Raw genomic sequence first — 23135 nt, forward strand, 5'->3', positions numbered from 1 at the left:
CGCAGATGTTGCACATGTGTCTAATTTTTCATCTTGTCGGTATTATATGTCATTCATTTACAAATGTAAACCAAAACCATCCAGTGTAAACCACGATTCTCCAGTACATAACATAACAGTACATAACATAAGTGTGTGGTATCCTGTGGCCTGGTAGACAACGCTCTTGCCTCACACACTGAGTGCTCATGGTTCAATCCCCGGATGGGTGGAAACACTGTTGCCTTACACCTGTGGTCCCCGTTCACTTAGCAGTAAGCAGGTACCAGGGTGTTAGCCGACTGGTGTGAGTCGCATCCTGGGGGACAAGATTGAAGGATCCCAGTGGAAATAAGACAGTCCTCGATGACGCAAAATCTTAACTTTCCAGCAAAACACACTAGTGTACACCAGCAGTGTACTGTAATAGTGTTCACCATGATTGTACACTAGTGTTCACCAGCATTGTACACTAGTGTACACCAGCATTGTACACTAGTGTACACCAGCACTGTACACCAGTAGTGTACACAAGTAGTGTATACCAGTAGTGTACACTAGTAGTGTACACCAGCAGTGCATACTAGTGTACACAAGTAGTGTGCTCCACCGGTGTACACCAGTAGTGTACCCCAGCAGTGCATACTAGTGTACACCAGCGGTATGGTACACCAGTAATGTACGGTAGTACAGCAGCTTGAGGGAGAGACGCATTAAGCTGCCAGTGTTCATCTAGAGGTCATCCTGTGCTAGAGATTAGACAGGACAAAAATACCATCTATATCTCTCAGTCTTGTCTGTGTGTGTGTACCCATGTATGCACACTCACATCTGCAGGAGCATGCTTGTATGTAGACTCTCTCTCTCTCTCTGTATGTATATATATATATATATATATATATATATATATATATATATATATATATATATATATATATATATATATATATATATATATATATATGTAGATAGTAGGTTGGTAAACAGCAACCGCCCAGGGAGGTACTACTGTCCTGCCAAGAGAGTGTAAAACGAAAGCCTGTAATTGTTTAACTTCATAGTAAGGTTGCTGGTGTCTTTTTCTGTCTCATAAACATGTAAGATTTCAGGTACGTCTTGCTACTTCTACTTACACTTAGGTCACACTACACATACATGTACAAGCATATATATACACACCCCTCTGGGTTTTCTTCTATTTTCTTTCTAGCTCTTGTTCTTGTTTATTTCCTCTTATCTCCATGGGGAAGAGGAGCAGAATTCTTCCTCCGTAAGCCATGCGTGTTGTAAGAAGCGACTAAAATGCCGGGAGCAAGGGGCTAGTAACCCCTTCTCCTGTATAAATTACTAAATTTAAAAATAGAAACTTTCGTTTTTCTTTTTGTGCCACCCTACCTTGGTGGGATACGGCCGGTTTGTTGAAAGAATATAAATATATATATATATATATATATTTTTATTATTTTTTTTATTATCACACCGGCCGATTCCCACCAAGGCAGGGTGGCCCGAAAAAGAAAAACTTTCACCATCATTCACTCCATCACTGTCTTGCCAGAAGGGTGCTTTACACTACAGTTTTTAAAACTGCAACATTAACACCCCTCCTTCAGAGTGCAGGCACTGTACTTCCCATCTCCAGAACTCAAGTCCGGCCTGCCGGTTTCCCTGAATCCCTTCATAAATGTTACTTTGCTCACACTCCAACAGCACGTCAAGTATTAAAAACCATTTGTCTCCATTCACTCCTATCAAACACGCTCACGCATGCCTGCTGGAAGTCCAAGCCCCTCGCACACAAAACCTCCTTTACCCCCTCCCTCCAACCCTTCCTAGGCCGACCCCTACCCCGCCTTCCTTCCACTACAGACTGATACACTCTTGAAGTCATTCTGTTTCGCTCCATTCTCTCTACATGTCCGAACCACCTCAACAACCCTTCCTCAGCCCTCTGGACAACAGTTTTGGTAATCCCGCACCTCCTCCTAACTTCCAAACTACGAATTCTCTGCATTATATTCACACCACACATTGCCCTCAGACATGACATCTCCACTGCCTCCAGCCTTCTCCTCGCTGCAACATTCATCACCCACGCTTCACACCCATATAAGAGCGTTGGTAAAACTATACTCTCATACATTCCCCTCTTTGCCTCCAAGGACAAAGTTCTTTGTCTCCACAGACTCCTAAGTGCACCACTCACTCTTTTTCCCTCATCAATTCTATGATTCACCTCATCTTTCATAGACCCATCCGCTGACACGTCCACTCCCAAATATCTGAATACGTTCACCTCCTCCATACTCTCTCCCTCCAATCTGATATTCAATCTTTCATCACCTAATCTTTTTGTTATCCTCATAACCTTACTCTTTCCTGTATTCACCTTTAATTTTCTTCTTTTGCACACCCTACCAAATTCATCCACCAATCTCTGCAACTTCTCTTCAGAATCTCCCAAGAGCACAGTGTCATCAGCAAAGAGCAGCTGTGACAACTCCCACTTTGTGTGTGATTCTTTATCTTTTAACTCCACGCCTCTTGCCAAGACCCTCGCATTTACTTCTCTTACAACCCCATCTATAAATATATTAAACAACCACGGTGACATCACACATCCTTGTCTAAGGCCTACTTTTACTGGGAAAAAATTTCCCTCTTTCCTACATACTCTAACTTGAGCCTCACTATCCTCGTAAAAACTCTTCACTGCTTTCAGTAACCTACCTCCTACACCATACACTTGCAACATCTGCCACATTGCCCCCCTATCCACCCTGTCATACGCCTTTTCCAAATCCATAAATGCCACAAAGACCTCTTTAGCCTTATCTAAATACTGTTCACTTATATGTTTCACTGTAAACACCTGGTCCACACACCCCCTACCTTTCCTAAAGCCTCCTTGCTCATCTGCTATCCTATTCTCCGTCTTACTCTTAATTCTTTCAATTATAACTCTACCATACACTTTACCAGGTACACTCAACAGACTTATCCCCCTATAATTTTTGCACTCTCTTTTATCCCCTTTGCCTTTATACAAAGGAACTATGCATGCTCTCTGCCAATCCCTAGGTACCTTACCCTCTTCCATACATTTATTAAATAATTGCACCAACCACTCCAAAACTATATCCCCACCTGCTTTTAACATTTCTATCTTTATCCCATCAATCCCGGCTGCCTTACCCCCTTTCATTTTACCTACTGCCTCACGAACTTCCCCCACACTCACAACTGGCTCTTCCTCACTCCTACAAGATGTTATTCCTCCTTGCCCTATACACGAAATCACAGCTTCCCTATCTTCATCAACATTTAACAATTCCTCAAAATATTCCTTCCATCTTCCCAATACCTCTAACTCTCCATTTAATAACTCTCCTCTCCTATTTTTAACTGACAAATCAATTTGTTCTCTAGGCTTTCTTAACTTGTTAATCTCACTCCAAAACTTTTTCTTATTTTCAACAAAATTTGTTGATAACATCTCACCCACTCTCTCATTTGCTCTCTTTTTACATTGCTTCACCACTCTCTTAACCTCTCTCTTTTTCTCCATATACTCTTCCCTCCTTGCATCACTTCTACTTTGTAAAAACTTCTCATATGCTAACTTTTTCTCCCTTACTACTCTCTTTACATCATATATATATATATATATATATATATATATATATATAGGTAGTAGGTTGGTAGACAGCAACCACCCAGGGAAGTACTACCGTCCTGCCAGATGACTGTGAAACAGAAACCTGTAACTGTTTTGCATGATGGTAGGATTGCTGGTTTCTTTTTCTGTCTCATAAACACGCTAGATAACAGGGATATCTTGCTACTCCTACTTACACTTTGGTCACACTTCACAGACACCCACATGCATATATATATACATACATCTAGGTTTTTCTCCTTTTTCTAAATAGCTCTTGTTCTTCTTTATTTCTTTTATTGTCCATGGGGAAGTGGAAAAGAATCTTTCCTCTGTAAGCCATGCGTGTCGTATGAGGCGACTAAAATGCCGGGAGCAATGGGCTAGTAACCCCTTCTCCTGTAGACATTTACTAAAAAAGAGAAGAAGAAAAACTTCATAAAACTGGGATGCTTAAATGTGCGTGGATGTAGTGCGGATGACAAGAAACAGATGATTGCTGATGTTATGAATGAAAAGAAGTTGGATGTCCTGGCCCTAAGCGAAACAAAGATGAAGTGGGTAGGGGAGTTTCAGTGGGGGGAAATAAATGGGATTAAATCTGGAGTATCTGAGAGAGTTAGAGCAAAGGAAGGGGTAGCAGTAATGTTGAATGATCAGTTATGGAAGGAGAAAAGAGAATATGAATGTGTAAATTCAAGAATTATGTGGATTAAAGTAAAGGTTGGATGCGAGAAGTGGGTTATAATAAGCGTGTATGCACCTGGAGAAGAGAGGAATGCAGACGAGAGAGAGAGATTTTGGGAGATGTTAAGTGAATGTATAGGAGCCTTTGAACCAAGTGAGAGAGTGATTGTGGTAGGGGACATGAATGCTAAAGTAGGAGAAACTTTTAGAGAGGGTGTGGTAGGTAAGTTTGGGGTGCCAGGTGTAAATGATAATGGGAGCCCTTTGATTGAACTTTGTATAGAAAGGGGTTTAGTTATAGGTAATACATATTTTAAGAAAAAGAGGATAAATAAGTATACAAGATATGATGTAGGGCGAAATGACAGTAGTTTGTTGGATTATGTATTGGTAGATAAAAGACTGTTGAGTAGACTTCAGGATGTACATGTTTATAGAGGGGCCACAGATATATCAGATCACTTTCTAGTTGTAGCTACACTGAGAGTAAAAGGTAGATGGGATACAAGGAGAATAGAAGCATCAGGGAAGAGAGAGGTGAAGGTTTATAAACTAAAAGAGGAGGAGGTTAGGGTAAGATATAAACAGCTATTGGAGGATAGATGGGCTAATGAGAGCATAGGCAATGGGGTCGAAGAGGTATGGGGTAGGTTTAAAAATGTAGTGTTAGAGTGTTCAGCGGAAGTTTGTGGTTACAGGAAAGTGGGTGCGGGAGGGAAGAGGAGCGATTGGTGGAATGATGATGTAAAGAGAGTAGTAAGGGAGAAAAAGTTAGCATATGAGAAGTTTTTACAAAGTAGAAGTGATGCAAGGAGGGAAGAGTATATGGAGAAAAAGAGAGAGGTTAAGAGAGTGGTGAAGCAATGTAAAAAGAGAGCAAATGAGAGAGTGGGTGAGATGTTATCAGCAAATTTTGTTGAAAATAAGAAAAAGTTTTGGAGTGAGATTAACAAGTTAAGAAAGCCTAGAGAACAAATGTATTTGTCAGTTAAAAATAGGAGAGGCGAGTTATTAAATGGAGAGTTAGAGGTATTGGGAAGATGGAGGGAATATTTTGAGGAATTGTTAAATGTTGATGAAGATAGGGAAGCTGTGATTTCGTGTATAGGACAAGGAGGAATAACATCTTGTAGGAGTGAGGAAGAGCCAGTTGTGAGTGTGGGGGTAGTTCGTGAGGTAGTAGGTAAAATGAAAGGGGGTAAGGCAGCCGGGATTGATGGGATAAAGATAGAAATGTTAAAAGCAGATGGGGATATAGTTTTGGAGTGGTTGGTGCAATTATTTAATAAATGTATGGAAGAGGGTAAGGTACCTAGGGATTGGCAGAGAGCATGCATAGTTCCTTTGTATAAAGGCAAAGGGGATAAAAGAGAGTGCAAAAATTATAGGGGGATAAGTCTGCTGAGTATACCTGGTAAAGTGTATGGTAGAGTTATTATTGAAAGAATTAAAAGTAAGACTGAGAATAGGATAGCAGATGAACAAGGAGGCTTTAGGAAAGGTAGGGGGTGTGTGGACCAGGTGTTTACAGTGAAACATATAAGTGAACAGTATTTAGATAAGGCTAAAGAGGTCTTTGTGGCATTTATGGATTTGGAAAAGGCGTATGACAGGGTGGATAGGGGGGCATTGTGGCAGATGTTGCAAGTGTATGGTGTAGGAGGTAGGTTACTGAAAGCAGTGAAGAGTTTTTACGAGGATAGTGAGGCTCAAGTTAGAGTATGTAGGAAAGAGAGAAATTATTTCCCAGTAAAAGTAGGCCTTAGACAAGGATGTGTGATGTCACCGTGGTGGTTTAATATATTTATTGATGGGGTTGTAAGAGAAGTAAATGCGAGGGTCTTGGCAAGAGGTGTGGAGTTAACAGATAAAGAATCACACACAAAATGGGAGTTGTCACAGCTGCTCTTTGCTGATGACACTGTGCTCTTGGGAGATTCTGAAGAGAAGTTGCAGAGATTGGTGGATGAATTTGGTAGGGTGTGCAAAAGAAGAAAATTAAAAGTGAATACAGGAAAGAGTAAGGTTATGAGGATAACAAAAAGATTAGGTGATGAAAGATTGAATATCAGATTGGAGGGAGAGAGTATGGAGGAGGTGAATGTATTCAGATATTTGGGAGTGGACGTGTCAGCGGATGGGTCTATGAAAGATGAGGTGAATCATAGAATTGATGAGGGAAAAAGAGTGAGTGGTGCACTTAGGAGTCTGTGGAGACAAAGAACTTTGTCCTTGGAGTCAAAGAGGGGAATGTATGAGAGTATAGTTTTACCAACGCTCTTATATGGGTGTGAAGCATGGGTGATGAATGTTGCAGCGAGAAGAAGGCTGGAGGCAGTGGAGATGTCATGTCTGAGGGCAATGTGTGGTGTGAATATAATGCAGAGAATTCGTAGTTTGGAAGTTAGGAGGAGGTGCGGGATTACCAAAACTGTTGTCCAGAGGGCTGAGGAAGGGTTGTTGAGGTGGTTCGGACATGTAGAGAGAATGGAGCGAAATAGAATGACTTCAAGAGTGTATCAGTCTGTAGTGGAAGGAAGGCGGGGTAGGGGTCGGCCTAGGAAAGGTTGGAGGGAGGGGGTAAAGGAGGTTTTGTGTGCGAGGGGCTTGGACTTCCAGCAGGCATGCGTGAGCGTGTTTGATAGGAGTGAATGGAGACAAATGGTTTTTAATACTTGACGTGCTGTTGGAGTGTGAGCAAAGTAACATTTATGAAGGGGTTCAGGGAAACCGGCAGGCCGGACTTGAGTCCTGGAGATGGGAAGTACAGTGCCTGCACTCTGAAGGAGGGGTGTTAATGTTGCAGTTTAAAAACTGTAGTGTAAAGCACCCTTCTGGCAAGACAGTGATGGAGTGAATGATGGTGAAAGTTTTTCTTTTTCGGGCCACCCTGCCTTGGTGGGAATCGGCCAGTGTGATAAATATATATATATATATATATATATATATATATATATATATATATATATATATATATATATATATATATATATATACGTATATATATATAAACACTGATCTCTGGCTGAAGGAGACTCGAACCTACGAACCTTAGGACAAGGTACGCAGTGCTTTACCAATCTACCCACACTGGACCAATACCTTGGCGTGTACCATGAGCTACACGTTTGATCCAAGGCAGCCAGCTTTCAGGGAGAAGGCTTACAGCTTTTCATCTCATCCCCTGCATGCATCAGCCTTACTTTAGATTTGAACAATGCAAGGAATTCGCGAGAGCATGCGAAATATACACAAACACTGATCTCTGGCTTAAGGAGACTCGAACCTACGAACCTTAGGACAAGGTACGCAGTGCTTTACCAATCTACCCACACTGGACCAATACCTTGGCGTGTAGCATGAGCTACACGTTTGATCCAAGGCAGCCAGCTTTCAGGGAGAAGGCTTACAGCTTTTCATCTCATCCCCTGCATGCATCAGCCTTACTAGAGATTTGAACGATGCAAGGAATTCGCGAGAGCATGCGAAATATACACAAACACTGATCTCTGGCTGAAGGAGACTCGAACCTACGAACCTTAGGACAAGGTACGCAGTGCTTTACCAATCTACCCACACTGGACCAAAGCCAATTCGATTGAGAGGGTAATTAATGACTTGTCTAGGAATTCAAACTGATAGATTATAGAGGTATGGGTGTTTGTGGGAAAAAATCAGGCTGCAGCATTAGGGTTAAAAACAGCAGTTATTACCAGGATACCTCAGGGATATGTTTAAAAGACAATATTCAAAATAAAGTTGCTAGTAATGGCAAATTACTAGCAAATTTATTTTGATCAACAAACAAAGAGAGATAGTACAGGGCAACGAGAGACTAGCTCCCTTAAGGTTTACTATACAAATAGTATGAGTCTAAGAAATAAGATAGATGAGCTAAGATTACTTGCAAGTGTAGGTAATATAGATATTATTGGTATAACAGAGACCTGGTTCAACCTGAAAGATAGAGAAATGCCGTCTGAATGCAACATACAGGGTTATAAACTATTACACACTGATAGGGTCAACAGGAAGGGTGGTGGAGTGGCGATGTAAGCCAGAGAAAATTTAAATTGTTGTCTTAAACATGATATAAGATTAGAAACATTGAACACAGAATCTGTTTGACTACATTTTCTCGAGGGACGTGACAAATTAATTTTTGGTGTGATTTATAGGCCCCCAAACCTTGATGGGGAGGGCAGTAAGCTGTTATGGGACAAAATTCATAAGGCATCTAGATATGAAAAGGTTGTGATAATGGGAGATTTTAACTTTAGTCAAATTGATTGGAACAATATGACAGGAAATCTTGAGTCTAGTGACTTTCTTGATATGGTTCAGGATTGCTTTTTAGAACAGGTTGTGATAGAACCAACTAGAGGAAACAATCTGCTTGACTTGGTTCTTGCCAACAAAGATTCACTAATTAATAATCTTGAGGTTAATGATGAGCTTGGGTAAAGTAACCACAAATCACTTAGTTTCAATATATCATGGAATTATCCAGATAACTGCAATCAAATCTCTGTCCCAGATTTTCGCTTGGCCGACTTCATGGGACTGAAAAATTACCTGGGTGGGCTAAATTGGGATGACCTGACTATGGGTCAGGGAGGTGATCTTGGTTGCCAATATGACGTTTTTCAGAGCATAGTTCTAGCTGCCCAGACAACTTTTGTTCTGAGTAGGGAAATTAGATCTAACAAAAATGATACCAAATGGATGAACAATAGATTAAAACATCTCACTGGTCAAAAGAGAGGCATATATAGGCGTATCAAAAGAGGGGATGGGCAGTTAAGAAATCAATGTATTCAATTAAAGAGAGAAATAAAGAAAGGAATAAGAAAAGCAAAAAGGGATTATGAGGCTAAGGTCGCAAGGGATTCAAAGATTAACTCAAAAGGGTTCTTTCAGGTATACAGAAGTAAGATTAGGGACAAGATTGGCCCACTTAAGAGTAACTCTGGTCAGATCACTGACAGTGATAAGGATATGTGTGAAATTCTCAATACCTACTTCCTCTCAGTTTTCACCCAGGAAAATACTAGCGATATTCCTGAAATAATAGATTATGTAGAACAGGATGATGATAAACTATGCACGAATGCCGTAACTAGTGACATGGTCCTCAGACAAATAGAGAAACTAAAACCTAACAAATCCCCAGGTCTTGATGAACTGTTTGCAAGGGTGTTATAGGAATGTAAAGAGGAACTTAGCATACCTTTGGCTAATCTTTTTAACATATCACAACAAACTGGCATAGTGACTGATAGGTGTAAAATGGCAAATGTAATACCTATTTACAAGGCAGCTGACAGGTCCTTGGCTTCGAACTATAGACCAGTAAGCCTTACCTCCATAGTGGGAAAATTTATGGAATCAATAATTGCCAGCAATTCGTAGCCTTCTTGATAGGCACAGATTGATTAATGAATCTCAACACGGTTTTACAAAGGGGCGTTCCTGTCTTCCGAATTTACTAATTTTTTTCACTAAGGTGTTTGAGGAGGTAGATCATGGTAATGAATATGATATTGTGTATATGGACTTCAGTAAGGCTTTCGATAGAGTTCCACACCAGAGGCTATTGAGGAAACTTAAGGCACATGGAATAGGAAGAGAAATTTTTTCCTGGGTAGAGGCATGGCTGACAAATAGGCAGCAGAGAGTTTGCGTAAATGGGGAGAAATCAGAATGGGGGCACGTCACAAGCGGTGTTCCTCAGGGGTCAGTGTTGGGCCCCTTGTTGTTCACAATTTACATAAACGACATAGATGAGGGAATAAATAGCGACATAAGCAAATTTGTTGAATTAGACACATGTGCAACTCTTGGGTATCTATATCGAGGAAACGTTTCGCCACACAGTGGCTTCATCAGTCCATACAAAGGAGAAACTTGAAGAACAGGAGGAGAATGAGGTAATCAGTCCCTCAGGCTTGAGTCGATGTGGTCAGTCCATCAATCTTGAATAGAATACGGTATATGAGCGGAGAAGCAGCTTATAAACCGTAGATAGGTGAGGGGCAGCAGTCGTAGGTGGTGTCACATTTGCCTAACCCTTGGGCACGACCTACTTCCACATTGGACAAATGTGACAACACCTACGACTGCTGCCCCTCACCTGTCTACGGTTTATAAGCTGCTTCTCCGCTCATATACCGTATTCTATTCAAGATTGATGGACTGACCACATCGACTTAAGGCTGAGGGACTGATTACCTCATTCTCCTCCTGTTCTTCAAGTTTCTCCTTTGTATGGACCGATGAAGCCACTGTGTGGCGAAACGTTTCCTCAATAAAGATACCCAAGAGTTGCACATGTGTCTAATTCAACAACATGTCGGTTCTCTGAACCATTCATCTATAAGCAAATTTGCTGATGACACCAAAATAGGCCGTATAATTCATTCTAATGAGGACACTAGAGCACTCCAGGATGATTTGAATAGACTGATGCAATGGTCGGAGAAGTGGCAGATGCAGTTTAATATTAACAAATGCAAAGTTCTAAATGTTGGACAGTTAAATAACCATGCCACATATAAACTAAATAATGTAGATCTTAATACTACTGATTGTGAAAAGGATTTAGGAGTTCTGGTTAGCAGTAATCTAAAACCAAGACAACAGTGCATTAGTGTTCGCAGTAAAGCTAACAGAATTCTTGGCTTCATATCTAGAAGTATAAATAATAACAATCCTCAGGTTGTTCTTCAACTCTATATATCTTTGGTTAGGCCTCATCTAGATTATACTGCACAGTTTTGGTCACCGTATTACAGAATGTATATAAATGCACTGGAAAACATACAAAGGAGGATGACAAAGTTGATCCTATGTATCAGAAATCTTCCCTATGAGGATAGACTGAGGGCCCTGAATCTGCGCTCTCTAGAAAGGCGTAGAATTAGGGGAAATATGATTGAGGTGTATAAATGGAAAACAGCCAGTGCTCTGTTGTTTTGGAAGGGCTTAATAATAGTCCTAGATTCACTCCAAAATCTATTATCTTTTAGTGTCATCGTCCAGGAAGCAGATGGTGAGCTCAGTTTTTTTTATCATATTTTAATATTTTTGATCGCCTCTGTTCTCATTTCCTTGGTGTTGTTGAAAGCATTATTGGGTATGCCTGCGCTGTTCTTGTTTTGATGGCCAAGTCTGATCAAGCTGTCAACTTTGGAAAATTATTTGTTGATGCGGTGACTGATTAGGCTGGGTCTTGCTGGCAAGGAAAATAAATACTGAGAAACTGTAGCAAGTTGTACGACGCCTTGATAGTGTCTTGTCCCGCCTTCCTTTACATTCTTTAGATATTATTATTATTATTATTATTATTATTATTATTATTATTATTAATTTAATAATAAATCAGTGTTGCTTCTCGGCGGATGTCGGCAATAAAATAAAATTTAAAGTATGAGCCCCTTGCCAGGAAACTTCTTCATCGTTATCCTACATAACAACAAACCTACTTGCCCATTCCGGGCAGGTCTTTCTCAGCTCTATCCTATTCTCAGCATTCCCCACCTGACCCTTTAGGTCACTGTGCTCCCTATATATACTCAGCTCTCCACTCAAGGGTGACACACAGAAGCACATAAGTACATGTCTCCTTCCGAAAGGAAGAGGTTACGATGTTCCAAGGACTCAACCCGAAGACTCGGATTTGGAAATGTGGGGCGCAGTTCTGGCGAAGAAGCTGCGAGACCACTCCCTCGACTCCCTGGGCTCTTGGGACAGCGATACAAATGAAATCAGCCTGGACAGTGAGATAGGTATGGATGGAGAAATGTCCATCTCTACCACATCGCCGTATGGCTAAGGTTGGCAGGAAGTACGATCTTCAAAGTCCAAGGGAAAGCACAGCGTTTTCTTGCAGATCAATCAAGCTAAAGCATCCGTAGGCAAAAAAATTCAGACTCACCAACAAAGGACACCATGACACTCGGTATGCTGCTATAATTCACCTGGAGAGAAAATACGGTCTGAAGATATCAGTGTCCCCAAATCTGAGAGTTTATTCTCACTCCCCGAAACATAGTCTAATGAGGTACTGCAGAAGGTGATCGACCTCGAATCACCACTCGTTCTTGCAGGACTAAAACCCATAGAGAGTGACAAAAGGCGTATTAACGCACTATCTAGAAATGCCTTTCGATGCAATCCACAGTAACAAAAACATCCTGAAAACTGAACGGCTCTGAGCCAAGAAGGGCGGCAATTCACTGGGAAACGTACAAAGGAGGATGACAAAGTTGATCCCATGTATCAGAAATCTGAGGGCCCTGAATCTGCACTCTCTAGAAAGGCGTAGAATTAGGGGGGATATGATTGGGGTGTATAAATGGAAAACAGGAATAAATAAAGGGAATGTAAATAGCGTGCTAAAAATATCTATCCTAGACAGGACTCGCAGGAATGGCTTTAAGTTGGAAAAATCTAGATTCAGGAAGGATGCAGGAAAGCAGTGGTTTGGTAATAGAGTTATAGAAGCTATGCCTAGGCAGTGATGCCTAGGCATGCTAGTGGCCTTCTCTGTAACTAATATTTTGTATGTAAACCACATTGTAATTAATATTGTATAATATATAAACCCCACATTGTAATCTTTACAGAGAAATAAATACTTCAATTTCAATAGGTTAGATAAATACGTGAGTGGGTGTGGGTGGGCGTGAGTTGGACCTGACTTGCTTGTGATACTAGGTCCTTAACTGAATGTGACCTGACCTAACTAGGTTAGGGCGTTGGCTTAAGCCGGTAGGAGAATTGGACCCGCCTCGCATGGGCCAGTTGGCCTGCTGCAGTGTTCCTTCTTTCTTATGTTCTTATGTACCTACGAGGCAGGTCTTGATTCAACGTAGAGGACCACTCCCAGCTCAGTTGGATCTCAGTTGCTGGGAAAAATACTAGGTTAGGACGTACAACCCAGAATCTTAGAGGTACTTCAGGTGCCACTGGCACAACCACCTCAACGCCCGATGTCAGTTTAAGGAAATATGTGGCATCTGTAGCGGGTCTCATCCGACCAAGGACTGCTTGGGTAAACTGAAGAGAAGTGAAACTACAGAACCTCGATGTCCGAACTGCGGCAAGAAACATTATGCTTGGAACCTGCACTGCCCGGAGCTGTGTCACAGCAGCATGGGAAACTCCGGTTGTCTAGCATCCAGCATCACCACTGAAAAGCAGCTTCGTCCAGAGGAGGTTACAGTAATCCGGAATCCAGGGCCATTTCCCCGGTCACGTCATAATGACGAAGGAAGCCGAGGAAGCATAAGCGAAAGGGTAGCGCCCTTGCTCAGCCGACAACGGCAGCCAACGGGCCCCATGATGCGGAACAGACTACAGTCAACGCGTCAACCCCAAGCACCACAACATTCACCAGTGAGGAGTACTGAAGTCCAAGAGACCAGACCAGTACATCTCGTATTACCCCTGAGCCATCAAATGTCACCTGCTTCACTGATATCATATGGGACCTGATAGACTCGGATGAAAGCAAGGAGACATTCAGAACTATTGTGAAGACCTTCGTGAATATATGCATGATGGGCAAAACAGAGTTCATGCGTTTATTTTCAAATTTACCCGACCACCTTACACACGCCCCGGAGACAATGATGGTAGTGGAACGTACTCGGACTAAAGCAAGACACTGAATTAGATCGTCATCTCCTTAGAGATATTCAGACAGGTCATCTTAGGATTAAGACCCATGTCCGGACGCACTTCCTGAAGCATCAGTCGATCGACCAATCACTCCGCTCAGGTAGATCTGTTTGTGACTTGATAAAACTCACTGTGCGGATCGCATTATAATGTATTTAAATTTGTTGAGTGGATTTTGCATTAGAGATAGTATAATGTTGTGCAAGTGGTAAGAAACCTAACAAAACCCACTAAATCCAACCTTGAATACCATATAGACCAATCTGGAAAATCTCTAGATCTTAGATTATCACAAAATCGCTACTCTCTACACACAGCGTAATAAAGTCAAATACCATATTTAATCACATGAAAACATATAATTTAATTGGCTTTAATAAAACATGATAGACAGTCAGCTTATAGAAGCTGTAGTTCACTGTCTTAAGCCCCGGACGTTATGTGAAGGCTGCCCGAGATGTTCGTCGCCCCGTTGGAAAAGCTGCTGTGTATGCCATCCACGCAGAGGCATCCATGATGCTTCAACCAAACAAGCTTGACTTTGTGGTACCTCAAGGCAGTGAAGCAGATTTATACAGCAAGAGCGTATATCAATAACCTACCTGAGATAATACATTATTAAAACCAGATTTTAAGAATGCATTTAATATTCTGAAATGAAATATGATATTAACAGTCGTTCAAACACTTTTCCCTGGTCTCTCTTTCCTGTTCTTTCATCTGGATACAGCAAGGAATCGATGCTTCTGTTTGGGGAGCATGAAACATCTTCATCAGAAGGTATTCATCAAGGGACTCCTCTCTCCCTATTTCTCTTCCGTATAACGATTTGGGAAATCACTGTAAGATTGACTAGAAAACTAAACATGTGGTTCCTGGATGATGGCACACTGGCGGGGACGAAGTTCCTTCTAGCAGCTCTTGCTCAGGTGATACGGGGACAGGATATAAGACTCGTCCTTCATCTATCAAAATGCGAAATCATCAGTGCCAACCAACAAGCGATTGATGTAGTGAGATCCATACTACCAGGTGCATCAACATCCCCTTTCCCCTCCTTCTGAGAACTAATGGCATTGATGCCATTGTCGGGGTCAAACTAGACAGTTTCTGGAGGTTGGAGCAACAAATAGGCACTCTAGATGCCTATGATGACAAGTAACTTCTAAAAAAGAGCTTGAGTCTGCCCAGGCTGTCATATTTCTTGTGATGTGCACCCCTTATATACAACTCTAAATTACGTGAATTCTATAGTCTTATAAAGTCAGTGTTCACAGAAGTACTCAACCTCACTCAAGTTGATGGGCAGCCGAACCGAGCTACTCTTTTAGTCAAACTAGAAGGCGTGATGTCCGCAAGGCTTCACAGACAGCACTCCCTGCATTCCTGTCTTCATGTGTGGTATCAAGTAAATTTGTAGCAGCGATTCTCACTGACCGTCTTAGGGACAAGCTGGCGCTCATGACTCAAAGTTCATTACAAGATCCAGGCTTTGGGATGCTTTAACGTGTTTCTCAATAAGATATGTTCCCCAACACTCGCACCTGGGTGGTCTAGTGGAGATTGTAGCCTCGACGACGCATGACAGTATGTTGGGGAAGAGCAGAGTTAGCCTCTTGGCAGTGAGAGCTCTTCATGCAGGGGATTGTCTGTTGTCTGTCCACAATTCTTTGGTAGACACTTGCCTCGACCCACATATTATTTATATCTGTATTGCACTTTGCCTTGCCACCACTTTCTTCACTGAAAACATGTGTATCCATGAAGGTGCATTGGTAGACCCATTTGGCTACAAATCTGAGGGAAAGATTGCAAGGCATGAAGAGATTAACATCACGGAAAGCTTCACAACAGCCAGATGCCCAGCAATAAGGGGGTTACCCCAACTGTGCATACATACATTCGATAGACATTTGAAGGCTTTCGAGAGTTTTTCCAACTCTCGCAACCCAGCACTGGGCCAGACTTGTTTGGTGCTTTTCACTGTATTCTTCAAAACTTACATTTATGTTCATAAAACTAAGCTATCTATTCAGAATACGAAATATGTCCCCTGGTGGCCGTTTTGGGAAGCAGTACTGTGTTTATCGTGTAGGGGGGAGGGGGGAAAGAGGAAGGAGTTTTGAGCAGTGAGGAATAAGCCGAGTGTCCTGGAGACAAGCGATCCTAATGTGCGTTGTTCTGCTTCCTTCTGAAAGTGAAAATAAAAGAGAGACGAAGATTCATTGAGACTAATGAGTTATGAAAACTTTTTCTGAAACAAGTACAATGAATTCAAAGACCGATTCCTGGTCAAACAGGATGTTAATGCTAGCGGCCCATTGGCCCACATATCCATCACAGCCTGATTGATCTGGCACTAAGTGGAGTTACATATCCAGTTTCCTCTTAAAAGCTTCTACACTTGTTCTGACAATGTTTCTGATATCTTGTGCCCAGTGTCCCTTTTTTTCCACTTTTTTTTTCACAATGTCTCCCATATCTATCACTATTATGTTATGATAGTGTGCAGATTTGGGACCCAACCCTCAACCATCTTCCATCCTCCAGTGATTTAAATGCTTTATTCGCTGTATGCAGGCTGCAAATGATCTCTGTATGTCAAGGGTGGGCAACCCTTTGCAAGCGTGCCAAACCTGGCACGCCAACGACTTCTTTTAGGCACGCTAACCTCTGGTCTCATCTAAAAAAAAAAAAAGCAAAAAAAAAAAACAAAATTGCGACATTTATCGCTTATCTATTCCAAGAAAAGCGGGGAAATAGTCCCCATATATTTCCAGAGATTTAGTATCAAAGATATGGCCGACTTTGGCACGCACACTTAAAAATGTTGTCCACCCTTACTGTATGTCTTCCAGTTCTCTCTACTGCTCTGAAAGGAGCCGTCAACACTGAGCAATGCTCTAAGCGAGAGAGCACAAGATATTTAAAAAGTGTCTCCACTGGCACTATTTCCTTTGTTTTGAAAGTTCTCATTATTCACCCCACCATCTTCCCAGCTTAGGTGAAATTTGCTTTAATGTGTTCTAGGAAACGTCAGCTGACATTACACTCATTCTTTCACATGTTCCATTCGTTATATTTGGTAATCTTTTTTAATGTAGTGTCTCTCTTTGAGTTCTTCATTCTTTCCATATGTAAGTAGTTTGAACTTTTCATTATTGAACGTCATGTTATTCTCCACTGTCTACTGAAAGACTATATCTTCGTGAAAAAATTGCATGTCTTCTACAGAGGTGATTTTCATGCTAATTTTGGTATCTGCATTTAATGATACGGAACTGTGACGAGTGTTTTATCTATATCTGGTGTGAACATAAGAAGAAGTAAAGGTGCCAGGACCGTGCCTTGGGATACTGAGCGTTTTATTTTGCTATTGCTGGATTTTGCTTTGCTGACTACTACTATTTGTGTTCTGTTTATCAGAAAATTGTGTATCCATTTGCCTACTTTCTCCGTTATACGTAACGCATTTAATTTATGTGCAATCACTACACGATCACATTTGTCAAATGCAGATTTGATGGCAGTCAGAAGTGCCAGATGAAATTACTTTGTAAGCGTAGACATATGGCAAGCAGGTGGTGTAGGACGATACATGTGCCTCCACACTAGCTAATACCTATCACCAGTACAGCAAGGATGAAGGAAGCCAAGGTTAGGTAAGATTTGTTTGGAAACAAGACAACTGTTTCCTGACACAGGTCTTAGTCATATGACTCATCACTGGAGCTTTTGGTCATCTGACCGAGGACTTCCGCTGGCTTACCGATCCACCCATTTAAATATTAAGGAAGTTACTATAACCATAGACCAGCTTCCAGCTTCCGCCAGTCCTACAAGTATAGATAAAACTGTGAACTCTCCCATTATTACATCTTCGTTCCAACAGTTTCAAAGCTCAGGAAAGAAGTGCTCACTCAGCATCCTTAAAGAGCTAGGTAAAATACGTATCAGAACAAGGAAGGATCCCTGAGCAGCTGGTTTTCTTCACCAGCGTCTCAGTGTTGCAGTTCAGAGGGATAATGACTTGTATCATGAGTACGTGCTCTAGATTTGAGGAGGTGGGTCAGGTGTTCCACATGTAATTTTAAGAAACATATCTGTGTACATGTAACGTAATCCATAAACCTTCTGCATTTTATAATTGCGTTTTATAATTTGTAAATTTTTATCACAAAGTATGCATATATGCAGTTATAAAAGATGGGTTGGTAGGAGAGGGAATATTCAAACAATATGCCATACTCTTTAGCAAGAAAAGTAAACTGAAAACTGTAAATACTTTTAATGTCCAGTATTACGATATTCCATAGGATTTGTAAAGTATTTATGTTACGAGTCTAGGGGATCTTCAGTATGAAATATACACATGGGAAATCTTAATACGAAATTATATATACTGATATAATTCAATCTCTCGTGCAGATCAATTTTAGTATTAAGGAGATCGAAAAACTTCATAAAATATCTCTTAAAATAACGTATATTACTTTATGGTCTTAAGGTATTTCAATGGTACCTTTTACTTATCAATTAGATACAAACACTTTAACAGACTTATGATCATATATAGTTACAATGGCTTCCATTCTGGCTGAGTGGCTCTTTCAACCTAGATTTGATAAAGATACAATCTCAATTTCCAGTGACGATCAAAGTTTTAAACACTTATAATTTGACCAGTGTAATTGAAATTTCTTCAGAACAAGAGAGCTTCTACTAAGTGAAAGTGTCACAAGTACTCGCACTTTCTGGAGACTAAGGAATAATACCATGTTCCAGGTAGGTTCTTAAAGTAAATGAGCAGGAAAAGAAGACCTTCTCGAGGCTGAGAGAGTTGTACTGACAACGCTACTCCACTCACCTCTGACGTAAGCTGGCGCCAGGCGAGCAGTAACACTCACCTCTGACGTAAGCTGGCGCCAGGCGAGCAGTAACACTCACCTCTGACGTAAGCTGGCGTCAGGCGAGCAGTAACACTCACCTCTGACGTAAGCTGGCGCCAGGCGAGCAGTAACACTCACCACTGACGTAAGCTGGCGTCAGGCGAGCAGTAACACTCACCTCTGACGTAAGCTGGCGCCAGGCGAGCAGTAACACTCACCACTGACGTAAGCTGGCGTCAGGCGAGCAGTAACACTCACCTCTGACGTAAGCTGGCGCCAGGCGAGCAGTAACACTCACCACTGACGTAAGCTGGCGTCAGGCGAGCAGTAACACTCACCACTGACGTAAGCTGGCGTCAGGCGAGCAGTAACACTCACCACTGACGTAAGCTGGCGCCAGGCGAGCAGTAACACTCACCACTGACGTAAGCTGGCGCCAGGCGAGCAGTAACACTCACCACTGACGTAAGCTGGCGCCAGGCGAGCAGTAACACTCACCACTGACGTAAGCTGGCGCCAGGCGAGCAGTAACACTCACCACTGACGTAAGCTGGCGCCAGGCGAGCAGTAACACTCACCACTGACGTAAGCTGGCGCCAGGCGAGCAGTAACACTCACCACTGACGTAAGCTGGCGTCAGGCGAGCAGTAACACTCACCACTGACGTAAGCTGGCGTCAGGCGAGCAGTAACACTCACCACTGACGTAAGCTGGCGTCAGGCGAGCAGTAACACTCACCACTGACGTAAGCTGGCGCCAGGCGAGCAGTAACCAGAGGTGAGGTCATACCAACATTAAATGGTTGTTACCACGAAATACATATATATACGTAAGGTGAAAAATGAGAAAGATGAAAATGAATATGTAATATTATAAAGCTGATTAACGTTGTTTTAGCTAATAACGATGATAATCGCAATGTAATATTAGATAAATGAACAAAAATGAAAGACATATATAGAAAACCGCATCTCGGCGCAACATCCAGTGTAAAGGGGATCCCATCACTTCTGTATCTTCAGGGAAATATCTGGGAATCCATTGACCCAAGCATGTCAGGAGGATTGATAGGAAACCGTGTAGAAAAAAAGCAGTACCAGGATAAAGTCCGTGTACAGACAAGCACAGTGTCTTCCTACTGAGGCTCGCGGGACACTGTGTCCACCTCTTATACAATGTCATGTAGATTATTTTTGCTCTTCATGGTACCCTGTCTTAACAAAAATAAAAAGATAAATTACAAATCACCCAAAACAGAATGGTGAGATTCATGCTAGTCCTGGGATCAAGAGTGCGTGTGAGCCAGGATGAACCTGGATATGTTGTATGTTGAAGCAAGAGTAAAGAAACTGAAGTTAAATTATGTTTATAAAATTGCTCACAAGCAGTGTCCAGGATATCTTGCTGCCAAGTTTGTCAACTTTAAGATAAGATTTCGTTCGGATTTTTAACCCCGGAGGGTTAGCCACCCAGGATAACCCAAGAAAGTCAGTGCGTCATCGAGGACTGTCTAACTTATTTCCATTGGGGTCCTTAATCTTGTCCCCCAGGATGCGACCCACACCAGTCGACTAACACCCAGGTACCTATTTGCTGCTAGGTGAACAGGACAATAGGTGTAAGGAAACGTGTCGAATGTTTCCACCCGCCGGGAATCGAACCCGGGCCCTCCGTGTGTGAAGCGGGAGCTTTAGCCACCAGGCCACCGGGCCAGTATAGTACTAGGGAAAGAGATCACAGTTTTGTAGTGCCTACAGTAGATGGTCAGCCCTCAAAAACGTTTTACTGTACAGCAGTGCAGGAGTGGAACTGACTGCCTGAACATGACAAAGCCAGTCCTAGCATGAGCTGCTTCAGGAAGAGACCTAAAAAGGTATCTAATGAATGAAGCTACAGAAAGGGAGAAGAGCAATTTCTTATATAGTTAACGTTAATGTACCTGTTATTGTAAGCTCATACTCTGTATGTAATGTTCATGAAAATAACTCAGTTCACTTTATTCCCATTGTTCCTCTTTTTTTCTGTAACTGATTTTCAAAGAGTTGCGTTACTTAGCTCTTTTAATTTTTAAGGTTATAATCTACTTCATCTTACAGTTAAGCTTTAAATATTAAGATATTACCGAGACCCCAAAGGAAATAAGTCACTTTGTCTGGCTTTTCTTGGTTCCTCCTAGCTAATTTAAACGTTACTATGTATGATAATTGTACTTATGTGGACCTGTACTTAAATGAATTGACCTTCTTACTGTAGATACAGGAGGTACCTTGATCTACTACTGTTGTAACCTTGATCTACTACTGCTGTACCCTTGATCTACTACTGCTGTAACCTTGATCAACTACTGCTGTACCCTTGATCTACTACTGCTGTAACGTTGATCTACTGCTGTACCCTTGATCTACTACTGCTGTACCCTTGGTCTACTACTGTTGTACCCTTGATCTACTACTGCTGTACCCTTGATCTACTACTGTTGTACCCTTGATCTACTACTGTTGTACCCTTGATCTACTACTGCTGTACCCTTGATCTACTACTGCTGTACCCTTGATCTACTACTGTTGTACCCTTGATCTACTACTGCTGTGCCCTTGATCTACTACTGCTGTACCCTTGATCTACTACTGATGTACCCTTATCTACTACTGCTGTACCCTTGATCTACTGCTGTAACCTTGATCTACTACTGCTATAACCTTGATCTACTACTGCTGTACCCTTGATCTACTACTGCTGTACCCTTGATCTACTACTGCTGTACCCTTGATCTACTACTGCTGTAACCTTGATCTACTACTTCTATAACCTTGATCTACTACTGCTATAACCTTGATCTGAGGAACTGGAACTAACTTTCCTTCCCTTGGATTTAATGTATTTACCTTCCATTTGTTAGATGTTGTATAACCCTCAATAAATTTAGTATTTCCCTTTGAATATAATACAGTCACAACCAGGCGATCTTAACATTGCAGAACAAGTCTCTTAGGGATGGAAATCTTTAGCTATAAATCTTTCGCACTCTCGTGCTTCGTCAGGAGCTATGCAGTGTTGCAAGACAACAACAGATAAGAGGGGAAATTCTCTGAGGCAAGGCAGACGTTATCAATGGCGGCCCCATGGGGCCGCAATATTGAACATAAGAAAGAACACTGCAACAGGCCTACTGGCCTATGCGAGGCAGGTCCGGTTCTCCCACCGGCTTAAGCCAGTGCCTTGACCTAGTGAGGTCAGACACGTCACTTAAGGGAGGAGCAGTGCATCCGACCTAGTAGTACAAGCTAGTCATGTCCAACTCACACCCACCCACACCCACTCATGTATTTAGCCAATCTATTTTTAAAACTACACAACTTCTTAGCGTCTATGACGGTACTCGGGAGTTTGTTCCACTCATCCACAACTCTATTACCAAACCAGTTCTTTCCTATATCCTTCCTGAATCTGAATTTTTCCAATTTAAAGCCATTGCTGCGAGTCCTGTCTATGTTAGATATTTTTAGCACTTTATTTACATCCGATTTATTAATTTCTGTTTTCCATTTATACGCCTCAATCATATCCCCCCTAATTCTACGCCTTTCTAGAGAGTGCAGATTCAGGGCCCTCAGTCTATTCTCATAGGGAAGATTTCTGATACATGGGATCAGCTCTGTTATCCTCCTTTGTACGTTTTCCAGTGCATTTATATACATTCTGTAATACGGTGACCAAAACTGTGTAGCATAATCTAAATGAGGCCTAACCAAAGATATATAGAGTTGAAGAACAACCTGAGGACTTCTATTATTTATACTTCTTGCTATGGAGCCAAGGATTCTGTTAGCTTTATTGCGAACACTTATGCACTGTTGTCTTGGTTTTAGATTACTGCTAACCAGGACTTCTAAATCCTTTTCACAATCCGTAATATTAAGATCTACATTATTTAGTTTATATGTTACATGGTTATTTAACTGTCCAACATTTAGAAGTTTGCATTTGTGTATATTAAACTGCATCTGCCACTTCTCCGACCACTGCATCAGTCTATTCAAATCATCCTGGAGTGCTCTAATGTCCTCATTAGAATGAATTAGATGTCCTATTTTGTTGTTGTCAGGAGCATAGCTCCTGACGACGCACGAGAGTGCGAAAGGTCTAGAGCTAAAGATTTCCATACCCATATGGCTCGTTCTGCCTTCCCTGTGAATATAATGCATAACAAGTAACGTGCGCGTGTTTGTGTCTTCCCA

General features: G+C 41.7%; 1 protein-coding gene across 5 annotated transcripts in view; it reads left to right on the plus strand.

Annotated features, from left to right (window-relative positions):
- LOC128688956 (receptor-type guanylate cyclase Gyc76C) overlaps window positions 1-23135 on the plus strand; it is a 619662-nt gene that overhangs the window by 7627 nt on the left and 588900 nt on the right. The gene's annotated exons all lie outside the window — the stretch shown is intronic.

This window comes from Cherax quadricarinatus, chromosome 1 (assembly GCF_038502225.1).
Source record: "Cherax quadricarinatus isolate ZL_2023a chromosome 1, ASM3850222v1, whole genome shotgun sequence".
Classification (NCBI taxonomy): Eukaryota; Metazoa; Arthropoda; class Malacostraca; order Decapoda; family Parastacidae; genus Cherax; species Cherax quadricarinatus.